Genomic DNA, 19247 nt, shown 5'->3' on the forward strand with positions numbered 1-19247 from the left:
CTTAAAGCTACAAAAGAACTAAAGAAACAGAACAATAACAAGAACTAAAGAAACAGAACAATAACAAGAGCATTTGTAGTGCAAATTGTATATTGTTCACCTTATGAGATGGAAAAAAGAAAATTACAAATCCTCATACTTAAGAACATGCAATTTGAGAAGAAATTGGTTGAAATGAAAACTTAGGTTCCCACGCATAGAGGAAAGTGACAGTTTCAAAAGGTCTAATTGGTTGGCCATTTTTTAGAATACATTCATCCCCAGAAACATTCAAGATTGCTGGGTCCACAGAAAAAGTTGTTTGAAATTGAGAGCAATCAAGCTTCACTTCTGACTGAGTGCATGAACAGTTGTTGGTGATGTTAACACGCACCACACGCATGCCATGTGCCCAATCTGATGTTTCTTTTTGTCTAATGCTAATGTCCCTTAAGGAGCATTGTCCATGAGCTGAAATAATATAAGCAATGAATTAAAAATTTAATAAAAGAAATACAATGTGACATATGCATGCTACAGATAAGAGTTGTAGTATAGTACCTTTGAAAACTATGCAAAGGAGGAGAGTGAAGAAGAGAAGTTTGAAATTGGAGGCCATTTGAGATTTTACTAGTGCTCTTACTATTGTATAATCCTATTATATTATTTATTTTGAAGTCAAAGGTAAGGTATAGTATTTATTTCTCCACGGTTACTTTAGTTTTCCACATATTGAATCTTATTAAAACTTTTAAAAACACAAATTAAAAGTTGTATGTTTCAGCTTATAATAAACTTATTTTCTATAACTTATAAATTATTTACTTCTTAAGTTGCAGTTTCAATTGACTTGTATGTGGACATTTAACGTGCAATAAGTGATTTTAATTTTTTTTTTTGTTGAATATGGGCAGTAAATAAGTGAATTTATTTGATTCAATCTTCCTGTTGTATAAACTATATATCTTAATATATATCAGTGCGGTGATTTATGCGATGGACGTCAAAATATTTCATATGTAGTTTATTATTTTTTCAGCATTAAAGTGGAGTTGTCTAAATGACCCTTGATAAAAATTGGGTTAAATTACCCTTTGATGAGTGTTCCAATGATATTATAACATGTATTTTTATAAATTCCAACTCATTTCAATATTCTTTCTATTTTATATTTTCATAATACTCATTTTATTAAATAATCTATTTGCACAATAAACCAATCAATTATCAAAAAAAAAATAATAGACCAATCAATAAGGATAATAACACATAACTCATTTTCCGTAAAGAAATAATTGAGAACTCTAATCCCTAATTCTTCCATATAATTTGAATCCAGTTTGTCCGCTCTTCTTCTTGGCCTCCTTGCTGAAGGAATTCACGAGATCTGGCAAAGAAAATAGAAAAGGTCTTCTCACAATTAATCTTAGTGTGCAAAACTTAAGCAACAAGGATTGATACCATATTCAATTATTGTTGCAGTCCCTCAACACTTGCAAAGCTGAAAATTAGACATAACCCAATTGTCCTATTATTTTCTTAAACTTAAAAAAATTGATTTAATTTTTGTTCCATATGACAATTATTCTTATATTTTAAAAACATTTAGTGCTGCTGCACCTATGGTAGGTAGAAAAAAAATGGCAGAGCTTGGAGAGCTTCCAAATGTCGTAAGGATTCTTAGGGTTTTTCTTTAAAAGGAGTTATGTGTTATTATCTCAATTGATTGGTTTATTATGCAAATAGATTATTTAATAAAATGAGTATTATGAAAATATAAAAAAAAAAAATATTGAAATGAGTTGGAATTTATAAAAACTCATGTTACAATACCATTGGAACACCTCATTAAAAAGTGATTTAACCCGGTTTTTATCAAGGTTATTTAGACAACCCCCATTAAAATATATATAAAGACAAGCTACAAAGTCAAATCAAGTATACTTTCCGAAGAAGTTAAGAAAGTTTTGTACAAAAGTTCCATAGAAGAAATCACATGTCTGCCACAATTGTTATGATGAAGAGAAAGGACGGTGGTGTCACTATCAAATTGTCATATTTGTACACCAACGGATAGAAGTTCAGACCTACGCTACTTACAATATGACATATTACATCTTTACGGCAAAAGGTCTCAATCAAACAGTACCACTACTAAAATAAGCTATTTAGCGAGAGACAAAATCTGTCGCTAAATAAGCAAAAATTCGTCGCAAAACATTTAGCGACGGAATTACCGAAGGAACGCCATCCGCCGTGCTAAGTGGCGTCGCTAAAAATCTAACGATGGAAAATTAAATCCGTCGGTATTAGCGACGAAAAATGGTCGTCGCTAACTTATATATTTCCGTCGCTAAATCTTTACAGGATTATCCCATATATCCGTCGCTATTTCCGACGGGAGAGTCTGTCGCTATTTACGACAGAACATAACTAGCCGTCGCTATTTGCGACGGAATACTCTGTCGCTATTTAAGACGGAACATAGCAGTCTGTCGCTGTTTGCGACGGAAGTGTCCGTCGCTAATAGCCTGACATTTTTATTTTCATTCCCTCGCTAATAGATTCCTATGAGGAATCTATTGTCCATTGATTTCCTATTTTCAGGCACATCCATGTTTCTAACACACACAATAAGCAACCAATTAGTAGCAGTTCAGTAAATGAATTCTCAATTTAAAAGCATAGTCAAGCTTAAATCAAAGCATTCATCAATATGTAAGTAAATTGACAAAACAAGGAAAGGGTACTAAAACATAACATGGATTTCAAGCTAAAATAAACTTTAAAGGCTTGAATCCTCATATTTAACTCATGCAAGCAAGGTTTTAAAGCAACATATGGTAGCAATTCAGTAAAGATTATTGTTGAAAATAGTGAGAACCCATAAAGTTAAGTCCCAACAACGATTTTACCCACAAGCACATGTGTCAAACCCTTCATTCAGCAGCTTCAAACTTAGACAGATAGGGATGTACCTCTTGATTCAAGCAGCTTCATGTCCACAGAAGGGAAACGCAAAGTTGATTGCTCCCTCTATCCTGAGATGTCGAGGCTTATAGAGGAGATGAAACCGCAAGTTCCAACCCAAACCTGTACATGGGGAAGCAAATCAACATCAAACTCAATGAATCATGAAAGAAACAATGATTAGTAAGTATTTTTGTACAACTGCAAAAACCATCTCTTAAGGTGAGCTCAAAAATAAAAGTAACCGAAAGGGAAAGGAATTTGATACAAATAAGCTCAACTCTGAATTTGATACAAATAATCTTCATAAACCACACACATTCCTCATGCTAATTCCACCATGAAAATTCATCAAAGAGATATTTTTTCCAAATCTTTTTAAGGCTCTATTGAGCAACCCAATCAATTTATCTCATAAAAAAACGCAACTTTAAATCGCAGCAAACATGAAGGCAACACAGAGATACAACACCATGTATTTTTTTCCCCCAAATGTAAATCGCAGCAAGTTTAGAACTCCATCCTGCCTTGTATGAATCGCAAGCTGCGCAAGGGTGTTAGGTTATCTTCTTCCTCCAATGCCTTCCCTTTGATAGTGTATGAAGATCCTTTTGGAGACAGAGAAAGAAAGAGAATTAGCAAGGGAGAGAAAAAGACAAGCTAGGAGAAATGGGAGAGAAGTGGGAGGAGGAGAAAGGAAAATAGAGGGAAACCTAAAGCATAGGTGGGAGTGAACTCACTCTAAGAAAAGGTAAGTTGGGGGAATTACAAACCCTATTAAATAATAACTCTAAAAACCTTACCTAAAAGACTTTCAAGATGCAGCACTTGTTTAAATACTGAATTCCAAGAACATATACACAAGTAAATTAATTTTCCAAAGTCAACTACTCATCCATAAGACATATCTCATGAGAAATTATTGCTCAAAAACATCTCCCGGCCATAAACTCAGTAATAACATTCTCAAGAATCCAAATTTCTCAAGCACAACATAATCGCACGATTTTTCCACCCTTCACCATATACCAAGATCAATTTCATATCCACAACTCACCAAACTTAAACTCTTCAAATCTAACACTTAAATCAACATATAAGCTAAGCTCATAAACAAATTTGAACTAAATAATAGCAGAAAAAAGAATTTCCAAACAGTAGTATAAATTTCAACATGTTCAAGGGCTAAGGCAAGAAGAGTTCATCAATTGGATCATTAACTTATTATAGAAAGTACAACAAAATATCCATCACACAATCAACCTCATTTTGCACCACAATTTAGAGACATGCAGCAGCAAAAGTTTCACAACACGTAAAATAAAACAAAACAATTTTTCTACCATCTATATGATAATCATAAATCACACACTCCTCATGCGAATTCCACCTCAAAATTCATGAAGGAAATCTTTTTCCAAAAATTTTGAAGGCTCTATTCGGCAACCCGTTACCATTTATCTAAAAAGTAAGCAAGTTTAAGCACCAAGTTACAACACCAAATATTTTTTCCCCAAAGATTACAAGCTTTACAAAAAAAATCAAACGTAAATCGCAGCAAGCAACAACATGAGAATTTAACTATAAATGACCAAGATTAGACATTGCAAATTAAAACTTATTCAATAAATTCACTCAAGACAGCAACAAAATCACAACCCTAAGTTTTTATGACCTCATGAATTTGAGAGCTGCCAAGCATGAAGGCAACACAGAACCCCCAATTCATGAACCCACAACAGAACACACAAAAAATTACCATAAATTAAGCGTATTTAAAGTTCAGATGAAAGTGGTAGGTTATCTTCTTCCTCCAAGCCTTCCCTTTTATGAATTGCACGTTGCGCAAGAGTGGTAGTGTATGAAGATCCTTTTGGAGACAAAGAGAGAAAGAGAGTTAGCAAGGGACAGATAAAATAGTAGAGCACGAGCACGAGCACGAGCGACGACGAGGTGAACAGCGCAGGAGCGGCGGTGAAAGTGGAGCAAGAGCGACGGCGGCGGCCATGAGCGTGAAATTTCTGAGAAAACCGAGACTTAGGGTTTTTCGTTGGAGAGGATGAGTGTGTGAATTGTGCAAGTGCTTGGGAAGTCCCAGGTTCGAACTAATAATTAGGACTTGAAAACTTTAAAAGTAATAGTAAATATATTTCAACCTATTGCAATAAAAAATATTTAGTTGAAATGGCTAAGCCCAATTTGTTTTGTTTTGCTAGGGAAGTCCAAGGTTCAAACCTCTAGAGCACAAAATTGTCATTTTTAAATAACAAAATCAAAAGTTTTAGCGACGGAAAAAAGACATTTAGCGACGGGAGCACACCAACGACGGTAATGATTCGTCGCTAAATTCGAAGATAAAATATTAAAATAATATTAGCGAGGGAATTAGCGACGGAAAAACATCGAGATTATTAATCTGTTGCTAATTCCGTCGCTAAATTTGAAAACATCTTTTTTATTCCAAAAACATGAATCCGTCGCTAATTCCATCACATTCCGTCGCTAATAGCGAGGGATTTTGTTCCCTCGCTAAAATCCCTCGGTAAATCACGTTTTTTTAGTAGTGTACCACACTCTGACGCAAGTACAGTTTGTACCGTTTGATCCAACGGCTAGAATCTATTTCAAATTTTAAAATCTATATCATTACATGTGGTCGATTTCGGTCTCAATTGTTTCAATTTTTTTGAACCGAAACCGACTAAATTTATCCATTTGAACCCTTATCCTTTAACCCATGGACCCGTTTTAACTCGTCCATGGCCTTATTTTTCATATCAGACTCAACGGATTCGGTCAGGTCATGAAATTATGGACAACCCTACTTCTTGCAAAGAGTTTCAACTAACATGAATTAATATTGATTGATACAATCCAAGTCTTCTTCCTTATCCATTTCTTTTCACCTTTGTTTCCTTACCAAGACTACTTCCGTATCTTTTTCTTTTCTGCTTTGTTTGGTAGAGAAGAGAGAGTTAGAGAAGAGAGAGTAGAGAAGAGAGAAGTTGAGTGGAGAGAAATAAATGAGAAATAGAGTAAATTTAGAAGTTGTTTGGTATGATAAAAAGCGAAGAGAGATAGAAGAGAAACTTTTTGTATGAAATGACATTTTCACCCTTTAATTTTTATCCAATTATTTTAAATATTTTTGTTTTAAAATTTTATATTTTCGTAATTTTAACATATAATTCTGTTTTTTAAATTAATTTTTAGTATTCGTTTATTAATTCTATAATTTTTTATTATTATTAACTGTAAATATAACTTTCAACAAAAACCATAAATCAATATCAATATATATTAGAAAAGAAGAACTTCTATCAGACTAATTTAGTGATGTGTCATTCTCACGTTAATTCTTAGTGACGTGTAATTCTCACGTTAATTCTCATAAAAAAAAAATTCACGTGTCATTCTCAGGATAATTCTCATAAAAAAATACATTTTTTAATTTTAGATTTGATTAGGATTTAGGTTGTTTATTTCTTGATTTTATCTTAATTTATTTTTGATTTATTTTTAGAGTATTAATTAATTTTTATGGTATTTTAATTGAATTTACTGATTTTTAATTAATTCAGGATTTTATGAGTTTTATTGTGATTTGCTAGATTTTGATAGTTTTTATCTATCTTTATTTATTATATTTTTAAATTTTAGATTTGATTAGGATTTAGGTTGTTTATTTCTTGATTTTATCTTAATTTATCTTAAAATCCTTAATTAAATAAAAATCTGAAAATTCAATAAAAATAACATAAAATTTAATTAATATTGTAAAAATAAACTTTTTCTTCACCTAAAATTTATTTTCATAACAATTCTTGGAACCAATTTGTTAAAGGTAATTTTAAATCTAATAAACTTTTTAATAAAATTTTAAAAGATTTGCCTTAATTATTTAAGATTTACCTAGATTACTCATTACTATTCCTGCATCAGTCATCTCCTCCCCTATATGCATCTACTGTGAACCGGTTGACATTGAGGAAAAATTAGGAAGATCACTCGAGTATGCAACTTGCTTCATGTGGTGCTGATAATTGTGTAATGTGATAATTGTGTAAGTGTTTGACATAAATGTTATTGAGTAATTCGATTATTTTCATCATCCTCTTTTGATATATTTATTCCAATGTCCCTTATCTGAATTTTGCAATTGAAACTAATTCATCTTCTGCCCTGAGTTTTTTTTTTCAAAAAGAAGGAGCTTGCGGTGTCTTCCTGTATGAGTCAAATCCCCATCTCGCGTTTCAAGGTATTCAGTTCTCTACTCTTTCTCTTCTTGCTTTGGATTATCAATATTTATTTGGGTTCTTATTTTCTGTTTTCATTTTATTTCTTTGTTCTTTTATGAGTAGGAGGAAGAGAATCCTAACGAGAAGAAACTATAGAAACAAATAATTGATAAGAGAAGAAAGAAGAATCTAAGTTCGTGTGAGTGGTGAGTTTCTTATTCAGGTTCGATGTGAGAATTTTTTATAAGCTTTTCCCCCTCTGGATTGTGATTACTTCATTGGTGAGATTCATGCTAGATTGTGGAGACCACAAGTTACAAGTGCTCGGAGCTGCTTGCTGATTTTCCCCATGGCTTCAACTCAGATATTTGGTATCAAAGATCTCTTTTATGTTTAATCATTCATTATATTTCTTTTCAAGTTGGTTATGATGCATGAAGGCTAAATAATTGATGTTCCTTCTCTTTTGAGTTAACTTGCTAGCCGAGATAAGATGAGAATGCTTAAATGATGAAATTCAAATCCTTTCTTCACTAGATTTCAGTTTCATTGACAGGTTGAACTTAGCTGTCATTGTTTATTCTTATTTTCTTATAAGTTTTTCTTTTCATTTGTGTATCAGGTTTTTCTTCATTGTTATGAGATAATTATGCTTCATTCTATGAGCATGTCTCCTCAATTGCGGTTGCTTTGCATCAAGGAAGTTGAGTCTGGTCAAGTATTGTGATAATTTTTAAATGCTATCATCATCATTGTCCTTGGGTTGGATCTTTAGTCTGCAAACTTTATTTTTCTGGTGAAAGAAAGTTTTGGGAGAATGGGGGGTTGATCTCATCTCAAAGTCCAAAGAAAAGTTGTTATGGTATTTGTAGTGAGTAGTTTCTTTTAGTTGTAGAATATATAAGGTTTTGAATCATATTTTATATTTAATCCAAGTTTTTTGATTAAAAGACAAATTTTCAGTGAACTGTGTTTTTGTGTCAGAGTAACTTTTCTCTTTTCTTCCAAGTTTATTAGTCGGTGATGCATCATAATTTTAGGACAATCTAACTATCAAATGATACCTTAATGGTGTATATTATTTGACTTGAAAGCAGAGGCGGAGGCATGAACTTCAGAAAGGGGGGACTAAGATATAAAGGAACATAATTTGTAAGAAAATTTCAATTTTTATCAACTAAAGAATGTGCAAAAAAAAAAACATAAACAAAACAAGAATGAAGTAGCAGTCCAACCTAAGAAGAAATTCATTTGTTGAAGGCCAAAACTTAAAGGGGACATTTTACAAACAGTTGGTGTGCATAACTTTTATAACTTTTTTTTACAAGCAAAACACAAGAATCACAAATTTAATCTCATATAATCAGACCGATTAACAAGGTTATTAAAACTGGACCGTTGATCAAATCAGTGAGGGAATTGGTTCACCATTCATTAGATCAAATGTAGTTGAATTGTGGTCTGTCCGGTATAGCCGCTGTAAATTAAATATATCATTTTAAAAAATTATATAGTAGATTACAAAATTACAAAAATTGATATTAAATAATTAACAAATTTTAACTGAGAAGTTAAATTTATATTTACTTTAAATACCACAGATTCAAATTTATTTCAAATAGTTTTAGAGGATTGTTTAAAAATTAACACACAAAAAATGCTATCAAATGCTTCGTATATTGGAAAGAGGTGCAACTCTAATGTCAAAAATAGTGCAGCCCAGTAGCTTTCACGTCTAATAAAAAAGGCCCATATGTAACAAAACCCTAATATCTATTTCTAATTTCAAATGTTAGTGGATAACATAGAGGTTCAAAAGAATGTCTACTTAATCTGAAAGAGAAACGCAAACAACAAAGAGATCACCCCTTCCTCTCAGCTCAACCTTCCACTCCCTCCTCTCCTTCTCAAGTCTCACACTGCTTCAATTTTTTTTCTTGAGACATTCCTAAAATTCACGGGTGACTAAGCATGGACAAGTCACCCTTGTGCCTCGGCCACTGCTTGAAAGTGAATTATGTCATGGAAAATCTCTCTTCACTTCCATGTATGTAATTTATGGCTTATGCTTCATAAACTAATCTAAGTGTAACATTTAAAATTATGTGTCGTAACGACGACTAGAGAACTATTAATATATTCGCATACAGATAATTCCATGTTAATACTAACATAAAAATTAATTTTAATATCATTTCAGTACTTTTTTAGTTTTTAAAACCAACTTTAGATGTAAATATAATTAACTGTTTGATAATTTGATGATAAAAATATTTGTGCAGAGATTAGAAAATATTAGTACAGATATAATTTATATTTATTTATGTTTAAAGAATTAAAAGTTCATACAAAGGAAACAAGCATGAAAATTTTAATAGAGAAATAAGTTTTGATATAATTTCTATACTATACAACACAATATCATGTTTTTATTTTTGGGCAACTCTCAATTTGATGATAAATTTTTTTGTGCGGAGATTAGAAAACATTAGTACATATATAATTTATATTTATTTATGTTTAAAGAATTAAAAGTTCATACGAGGGGAACGAGTATAGAGAAATAAGTTTTGATATAATTTCTATGCAACATCTGGAAGCTAAAATAAGTCTTAATGATAGTTTATCTTTTTGGCCACTTTATATTAGTTAATTCAGTATATGCTTACAAAGCAATAGAATTGAGTGTCTGAATTTATGTTCTTTAAATATCTACATCTTTATTATGATTGTTCTTACATTCTTAGTATCTTAAATTTTTTATAATTTAAAATATTGATTGATGTTTCAAATACAATAGACAAATTCCCCGTGCAACGCGCGAGTATAAAACACTAGTAGAACAATCAATTGATGAAGGTAACAAGCCAATAATTTGATTCCAGCAAATTTATTTTCAATATTGCATATCAAGTGAGTTTTTTAGTGGTGAGGGTATAATAGGAAAGCCAACAAAAAATGGAGATGCACAATTCTTCGCAAATAAGAGAGATTGGAAAAAATAGGTGTGGCCCACCAAAATTCATCTCTCTCTTCATGGTGGCTTCAAACCAGAAGGAGGTGGATTGAGTTTCTCTTCTCTATCTCTCTCTTTTCCTCTTCTCTCTTTGCTAACTCTCTTCTACCAAACACAACCTTCACCTCTGTTTCCTTACTGATATGCGTTGCTTATTATTAAAGCTCAAATTGGTCATTGTGTTTGTCTTGCAGCCTGAGGTAGGTCCCTCCTAGAAAACATTTAGCAAATGGTCCTCACGTTTGCACAACATTTGAAGTAAGTCCTCGCCGGAGGGCGAATCTCTGCCGAGTGTTGAGATGTCATGCTGACTAGATTAATGAAGCCAATGTGGAATTTAAATTATTTTACACCTAGATAATTAAAAGTTAAATTAAAATTATTGATTTAAAAAGAATCCTGAATCAAAAAACTAACCCAGATCTCAATTCAACCCTAAATCCAAAACATGTTCTTCATCCTTCTGGCTTCTTCATCTTTCTCCTTCACCAAACCCTCCTGCCTTCTTCATTTTTCACAAATTCACCAAAATCCACACAATCGCCTAAGATGGGATTGAAACAGAACAAGGAAACCCCAAATCAGGAGGGAAAATGCGAGAGAGAGAGAGAGAGAGAGAGAGAGAGTGTAACACCCCGATTTCGGTGGCGTCACTTTAGTAACCAAAATAAACTTAATGCGGAAAAACGTGAATATTTTTTTTTTATAATAATAACTAAGACAAGACGGAATTAAATAAAACCCAACAATAACAAAAATCAGAACTAATATACAATATATAAACAGCCCCCGCTGTAGTAGCAACCTCGTCACGAGTAACCTCCAGTGACGGAAAGAAAAGTGCAATGCCCGTAGGCAATATATACAAACCAAATGAAAAGATGAAGTGCCCGCAACACTATCCCTCAAAAACTGAGAATCAGCTGACCCAATGGCCTGAAAATAAGACCTCCTAAGTCCAACCAACTCTCTGTGATTCCCGTAAGGAAACCACACAAAAAGCTATAGGCGGATCTACCCTGTCCCCTAAGTAACAAATGAAGCAAGACTGTCAGAGCTAAAACTCTACTCCTACACTAATCCTAACTCGAGGAGCTCATACCAACACTCAAAACTATGTGCTAGCATGATCGTCGTCTGAATCAGAATCCAGAACGACCAAGTCTACCAGCCCTATCCGTCCTCCCCTCGCAACCGCAGTGCGTTCCGATGCTGGACTCACGGGCTTAGGGCCCGAACCCCGATCATCAATGATCGCAACAGAGGGTGCACTAGACCCTGCCGAAGGCACTCCCACTGGAATCTCCTACGAGGGATCCTCCTCCTCTGAAGATGACGGTGGCGGCGGTGCTCCTCCGAATCCTGGTCCGCAGTGAACGCCCGGTGGCAAGTTGAAGCTGATAGAGCATCGCCTCAACACTCCTGACCTCAGAAGTCCTCCGCTATCCACGTGATCCTCCATGATGCGCCCCGAATACGTCGCTCGATGGCTCGCGGGGTCAACCACCCACGACCCGGGATCGTCCTGATCGATCATCTCATACCTAATCCCCCCCCGAAGGGTGGACCATGGTGTACCAATCCGCAATATTCATCTGACAAAAAGCGTTGTCCGCCAAAACACACACAGAAGACGCGAGGGTCAACTCTAAAGAACTATGTAGATAATAAACCCAATAGGTACAAATAATAGATAGCCACTTAGGCTTATAACTAGAGATATCATTCCTAGGGTTGCATGTTCCACAAAATCATAACGACAATAATAACAATTAGCGTGTTCCAAGTAAGTTTATCAAATAGCAACCACACTCATCAACTAAGTCAGTATGCATGTTGCGTGATATGTATGCAGGTTAACCCAGTCAACCAATATGCAATCCGGAACGGATGGACATCAACAGATCAGCCCTTCACCAGCCACGGTGGTGCCATTTCGGCCCGCGTGCCTCTTACTCCAACAACAACGGTAGTCAGATCAGCCGTAACCCGTAGGTCTGCCATTTCGGTCTGCTACAAGAGACGTCTACAGACGCTCTATCACGGAAATCCGGGTCTTATGACCATTTTGGAATCCGACGAGGTCCAGAGTACGTCCTGTGTTAATACCCCATTAATGTTGCATGAATGCAGGATGATTAGTCAGACAACGTCTCCGTCCTCACTCGACACGTCGCCACGTGTTCTAGGTAAATTAAAGTCTCTAAAATCTTACCCTAAGGCAAAGTCGATTCTGCGACAAAAGACACACTTCACAACACACATAGCTGCTCCAACAGCACAAGAGTATCACATACTCGGGAACTAACGGTTCCTCGGACTTATCCCCAGGATAGCCCCACAACATAGCTGCTCCAACAGCACAACAACAAACGCTGCTCCAACAGCACAACAACCAACGCTGCTCCAACAGCACAACAACAAACATACTCCACACTTTGATCCAACGACACTCCTCGTTTTTCCAAAACTAAGATTTGACTTTCAATGCCTTCCTTCGAGGTTATTATCATTACTTAAAGATTTAGAGGTTATTTAAGGTCTTATGAGTTTTCTTTATAAAATAGATTCCATTTTGTCTTATCGCAAGTCTTATACATTTACAGGATCTACCAATCCCAAGTCGCTTCCAGAGGATGTCTCGATCCACTAAACAAAATCAAGGCCCGAACCTCGTTCGTCCTATCAAACTTTCTCAAAACTCTCAAAATAAAATCGGCATGACCTGCCCGCTATTCTCACCATTCAGAAACTCAGATTCCAGTACAGAGCATATTTAAATCATCACAATCAACAACATGTCATATATCAATAAATCGCATCATAAACACTTAGCACTTAGCATATAAAGCATGCACCACACATCCTAAATTACCCACATAGCACATAGCATGTAAGACAATCTCAAAAACATTCAGTAGATGAATCATCTACATTGTCAGCCGAAGCCTCAGAAAACATTTTCCAATCACTCACAATCCCAGTGCATAAACAGTAAACAATGTCGAAACATCGACCCTAAGCATTAACTAGAGATTCAGTGAGAAGCCCTCACCTGAAAGATCTCCAGAATGATCAACTAGTGCTTCCTCACCAACAAAGCCTTGTTCCTCAGGGAATTCCTCAAAAGCACCTTTACAATAAAATCACAGAATACTATCAGAATCTATCGGAAACTAAGCTATCGATACTTACTAAGGTTACTCGAAGTAATCTATACTCTAAGGTACGATAATCTAGCGCGAAAAGACAAGTTTTCGGAAAAGGAAATTTTCCTCCTCCCCCCTAATAGGGCTCGGCCACTTTGGTTAATTATGGGGCTCGATTTTTCTTCGTTCAAACTTGATTCCTATGCTTTCATAAGCCGTAACTAAGGGTATTCTGAACTCGGAAAAATTATCGGATCAAAAACTGTCGCAGGGGTATTTTGGTCATGATTTTTAACTTAGGATTTTCAAAACTGAAATCCCAAAAATAAAATTTTGCAGGGACGTCACCAACGACGTTTATGACAACTAATCCTACTAGCACTAAGCTAAGGCGATAGTTTTCAGCCTAAAGGTTGAAGCTTAACACAAAAAAACTCCAAAAATGGGTATTTTAGGTTCAAATTGATTCCGGCGGAATTCCGGCGACATAACGGAAAATCTAACCCGGCAGAAGTGATCTTGGGCACATATAGAAGAGGTTTAGAATCAGAAATGAAAGATTCAGGATAGTTTTGCAAAAACCCATAAACTATCCACTCAGAAAACTCTACAGAAAAGCTATGGAAAAAGCGATCAGAGGTAAGGATTAGCGACTATACCTCGAAACCTTGAAGCAGCAACTGATTAATCAACGATCAAGCAAGGATTGAACAAAATCTCTTCTCCTCCTCTCCTTAGCAAACTCGCGGCCTCCTTGGGAAGAAATGGGTAAGATATTTGTTTTTTTCTCATTTCTTGGCTATATATAGAAGGTGGAAATTCGCGGGAAAATGAAAGTTTCGCGAATCTGATTTTTCCGGCGTCATTCTCCATGAATTATTAGATATGTTTTGGCATAAGAATTCCAAAACTATAAAGAGGTCTCCTTGTATTTTTGGCAACTAAAGCATAGTCGGTATAAAACTATTTTACCCGATAAGTTGCTTTTTGCAGCGAATGTCGGAATGGAAAACTTCCTTCGGAAGAAAGATTGAAATCATCAAGAGAAATGGGTGTACGCGTGTAGAATATTCATTTGAAGCTCTGAATAGAAAAAGTCTTCATTGTCGAGAAATTCTAGGGTTTTGAAATACCAGGGATTCGGTTTCGGCAAACTTCCGATGATTGGAATCGGACGTTCGTAGATCCTAGAGTTTCGCCTCGAAATGATGGTGATATATGGAAAAAGAGAAGTTCTAACATTTCTCTGAAGATTTTTGGAATTAACTGCCAGCGTGCCTAAAAGTGAAAATTAGCTATATACTAGGGTTTCTGACCTAGGTTTAAGCGTAAAACGTTCGTGCTATAGCTTTTATCGATCATAATGAAATCCTTGAACTTTTCCTGAACTTTCTCCTTCATAAATATATTTCATTTAAAACTTTCGTTCAGGTTTCCCTTCACATTACATCAACCCTAATCGTGAATAAGAAGTTTATTCACTTAGCATGAACTTAAAAACTCGGGCCTTACATTACTACCCTCCAAAAAGAAAGTTTCGACCTCGAAACTTAAGGGTTAGTAAAAAGTTCTGGATACTGTTCTTGAATCTTCTCCTTCAGCTCCCATGTCGCATCACCAGTGTCTTTATTCCAAATGACCTTCACTAACTCGATCTCTTTCCCTCTCAACTGTTTTATCCTGGTGTCACCAATGCTAATTGGCGGTGTCTCGAAAGACAGATCATCCTTCAACTCAATATCATCCAGCTCGATAACATGTGTCGGATCCGCAATATATTTCCTCAGTTGTGACACGTGGAATACATCATGAATATTTGATAGAAATGGAGGTAGTGCAATCTGATATGCGACTGGTCCAATTCGACGAGTGATCTGATACGGTCCAATGAACTTGGGCGTAAGCTTCTTTGACTTGATTGCTCGACCAACACCCGTCGTCTGAGTAACTCTCAGAAATACATGATCTCCTTCTTCGAACTCCAGAGTTCTGCGCCTCTGATCTGCATAACTCTTCTGTCTACTCTGAGAAGTCCTCATCTTCTCTCTGATCTGCTTGATCTTCTCAGTGGTCTGTTGCAGAAGTTCCGGTCCTACCAACAGATTTTCTCCGTTTTGGTACCAACACAAAGGTGTTCTACACTTGCGGCCATACAAAGCCTCATACGGTGCCATACCAATGCTCGTATGAAAACTGTTGTTGTATGTGAACTCAATCAATGGCAATAAGGTATCCCAACTGCCCTTGTTGTCCAGAACGCAAGCGCGTAGCAAATCCTCCAACGACTGAATAGTTCTCTCAGTCTGTCCATCAGTCTGCGGATGATAAGCAGAACTTAGTCTCAGCCTCGTTCCCAAAGCTTCTTGAAGAGCTCCCCAAAAATGTGATGTAAACTTCGGGTCTCGATCGGATACAATACTTGTCGGTACTCCGTGAAGTCGTACAATCTCCGCTATATATATCTCTGATAGTTTCTCCACATTGTACGTAGTCCTCACCGGTACGAAATGAGCCGACTTAGTCAGTCGATCCACGATTACCCAAATAGAATCGTATCCCTTCTGAGTTCTTGGCAAAGCCACGACGAAATCCATCGATATGCTATCCCATTTCCATTCTGGCACATCCAAGCTTTGTAGCATACCTGAAGACTTCTGATGCTCCACCTTCGCCTTCTGACATGTCAGACATGCAGCTACATACTCAGCCACTTGTCTTTTCATTCCTGGCCACCAAAAATTCACCTTCAAGTCCTGATACATCTTCTTCATTCCAGGATGAATGCTTAACTTGCTCTTGTGACCTTCATCCATAATCAATCTTCTCAAGTCAGGGTTGTTAGGCACACAAACCCTATCCTTGCACCGTAGGATATTGTCACTTCCCACCTTGAATTCTGGGTCCTTACCTTGACTCACCAAATTTCTTTTCCCGAGCAGAAACTCATCTTGTAACTGTTGGTCTCGGATTTCCTCCATCAACCCATTGGTAATTCTGATCATCCCGAACTTCAGTTCTCCCTCGGATAGTTTCACATCCAAGCTCAAATCTCGAAATTGCTCTAACAGCTGCAGCTCCTTCACCATCATCGACGAGATGTGCATCTTCCTGCTCAAGGCATCAGCAACAACATTCGCCTTTCCAGGATGATATTGCAGAGTGAACTCGTAATCTTTGAGAAATTCCATCCACCGACGCTGCCTCATATTCAGCTCCTTCTGCTCAAACAAGTACTTCAAGCTCTTATGATCACTGAATATGGTGAAATTGCATCCATATAAGTGATGTCTCCAAATCTTCAGCGCAAATACGATTGCAGCTAGTTCCAAGTCATGAGTTGGATAATTCTTCTCATGCACCTTCAGTTGTCTTGAAGCATAAGCAACCACCTTCCGATGTTGCATCAGCACACATCCCAAGCCTTGATATGAAGCATCACAATATACCTCATAAGGTTCCTCTGGTTGCGGTAAGACGAGTACAGGTGACGTCGTCAACCGTTCCTTCATCGTCTGAAAGCTAGTCTCGCACGCTTCAGTCCATGCAAAAGGTTGGTCCTTCCTCGTCAGTTGAGTCAACGGTCCAACAATCTTCGCGAAATTCTCGATAAAGCGACGATAGTATCCCGCTAAACCGACAAAACTTCTGATCTCAGTCACTGTCTTTGGCCGTTCCCATGACAATACGGTCTCTACCTTTGCTGGGTCCACAGCTATCCCCTCCTTAGAGATCACATGGCCTAAGAATTTTACCTCTTTGAGCCAAAATTCGCACTTAGAAGGATTGGCATACAACTCCTTCTCCCTCAGCACTTGTAAAACTTGTCGCAAGTGCTCCTCATGGTCTTCAGCATTCTTTGAATAGATCAGAATGTCGTCGATAAACACCACGACGAATCGATCCAGGAATGTATGGAAAGTCATATTCATGTAAGCCATGAATATTGCCGGCGCATTTGTCACTCCAAATGGCATCACTAAGTACTCATAGTGTCCATAACGGGTTCTGAATGCCGTCTTCTGGATATCCTCGGTCTTGACCCTGATTTGATGATAACCCGACTTCAGGTCGATCTTCGAGAATATTGTAGCTCCTCGTAGTTGATCCATCAAATCATCAATCCTAGGTAACGGATACCTATTCTTGACGGTTACCTTGTTCAATTGTCGGTAGTCGACACATAATCTCGACTTCCCGTCCTTCTTCTTCACCAATAAGACTGGCGCTCCCCAAGGTGAAACGCTTGGTCGTATGAATCCCTTCGACAGAAGATCTTCGAGTTGGGACTTCAATTCCACTAGCTCCGCAGGTGCCATACGATATGGTGCAATCGAAATCGGCCCTGTTCCCGGTACGATGTCTATAGCAAACTCAATGTCGCGCACAGGCGGCAATCCAGGTACATCGCCAGGAAAAACATCCGTGAATTCTTTCACCACTGGAATACTGCCAACTTCTGGGTTCCCTTTGCTCTCCAAGCTTAGCAAAACAGAATACTCTTGAGATCCCTCGTTCAAAGCGACGCTGATGTGATTGGCAGATAGATACTCGGAAAGATCCGAATCAGGGAATACCACTCTCTTTCGGTTGCAGTCCAAAAGACAATGATAGCGGGACAACCAATCCATTCCTAGGATAACATCTAGGTTCTTAAGAGTTAGGCATACTAGGTTAGCATGGTAGATCCTATTGTTGTATGTTATCGGACAATACATGCATGCTGAATTAGCAAGTAGAGTCTTGGCAGGAGTAGCAACTATCAGATCGAAGCTCAAAGCAGCAATAGGAAGTCTTAATCTGATCGCACACTCTCTAGAGATAAAAGAATGCGTTGCACCGGAATCAAAAAGTACGGATAGAAGATTACCGTCAATCCCGCAGTCGCCTCTAATCAGTCCATCGACTCCCTCAGCATCCTCACCATCCATGGTGTAGACTCTCGCCTTCGCAGCAGGACGCTTCCCTCGAGCTGTGTTGACGGTTGGTTCCGCCTTTGGTACCTTACACTGTGCCGCAGTATGCCCCAGTTTATTACAGTTGTAACATTGAGGCCTCGTGTCGGGACAATCACGAGCATAATGCCCTGCCTTCCCACACTTGAAGCAAATCAGTTCCCGGTTCTGAGTATGACCTCCTGAACCACCAGCAGCACCCACCATGGGCCTGTAAGATCCTGATGCAAACCCTCTACCAGCAGGACGCTGATACGGCCTCCTGTTCTGAAACCTTCCCCTGTTCTGATTATTCTGAGAGCCCGACCTCATCGGCCCTCCAGTTCCAGCTCGGTTCAACCTCCGGTTCTTCATCAGCTCCACTTCCGTGGCTTTCTCCACCAATGATTGGAATCGCATGATTCCCAGTGGCCTCACTGAGTCCTCAATATCGGGTCTCAGTCCATTCACGAAGCGCTTGCACATGTAGCGCTCGTCAACATGATCATTAAAGAATTGGAAATGCTTTGCCAAAGACTCCAGCTTCGAAGCAAATTCCGGTACAGACATACCTCCCTGACGGAGTGTCAAAAACTGCGCCTCCCTCTCATCCCGGGCACTTGTCGGAAAATACTTTTCCAAGAACGCGGTCCGGAACGAGTTCCAGTTGATCTCTTCATGGTTGGCTTCCATGATTCCCCTGGTGCCCTTCCACCAGTATTCAGCATCTCCTAGCAGAAGATAAGTCGCCATGCCCACCTTGGCACCCTCAACAGTTTGCAGAACTCCGAAAATCTTCTCGATTTCCTGGATCCAGAGATCCGCTGCGTCTGGATCAGTACCACCAGAGAACTTTGGTGGGTTTTGCCTCCTGAAGTCATTGAGGCCTTTGTTCTGGTCCAGAGTGACTTCCCTCTGGCGCTGATGCTGTTCACGTGCTTCTTCAGTAGCACGCCTCATGGCA

At 37.6% G+C, this 19247-nt stretch overlaps 1 long non-coding RNA gene across 1 annotated transcript; it reads right to left on the minus strand.

Annotated features, from left to right (window-relative positions):
* Nucleotides 1-1372: 1372 nt before the first annotated feature.
* Nucleotides 1373-5042, minus strand: LOC130721939 (uncharacterized). The gene is made up of 3 exons (XR_009013724.1): nucleotides 4709-5042; nucleotides 3422-3557; nucleotides 1373-3072 (listed from the first exon to the last, which is right to left on the minus strand). It is a non-coding gene; the product is annotated as an uncharacterized LOC130721939 (long non-coding RNA).
* Nucleotides 5043-19247: the final 14205 nt, after the last annotated feature.

The sequence above is a fragment of the Lotus japonicus genome, chromosome 6 (assembly GCF_012489685.1).
Source record: "Lotus japonicus ecotype B-129 chromosome 6, LjGifu_v1.2".
Classification (NCBI taxonomy): domain Eukaryota; kingdom Viridiplantae; phylum Streptophyta; class Magnoliopsida; order Fabales; family Fabaceae; genus Lotus; species Lotus japonicus.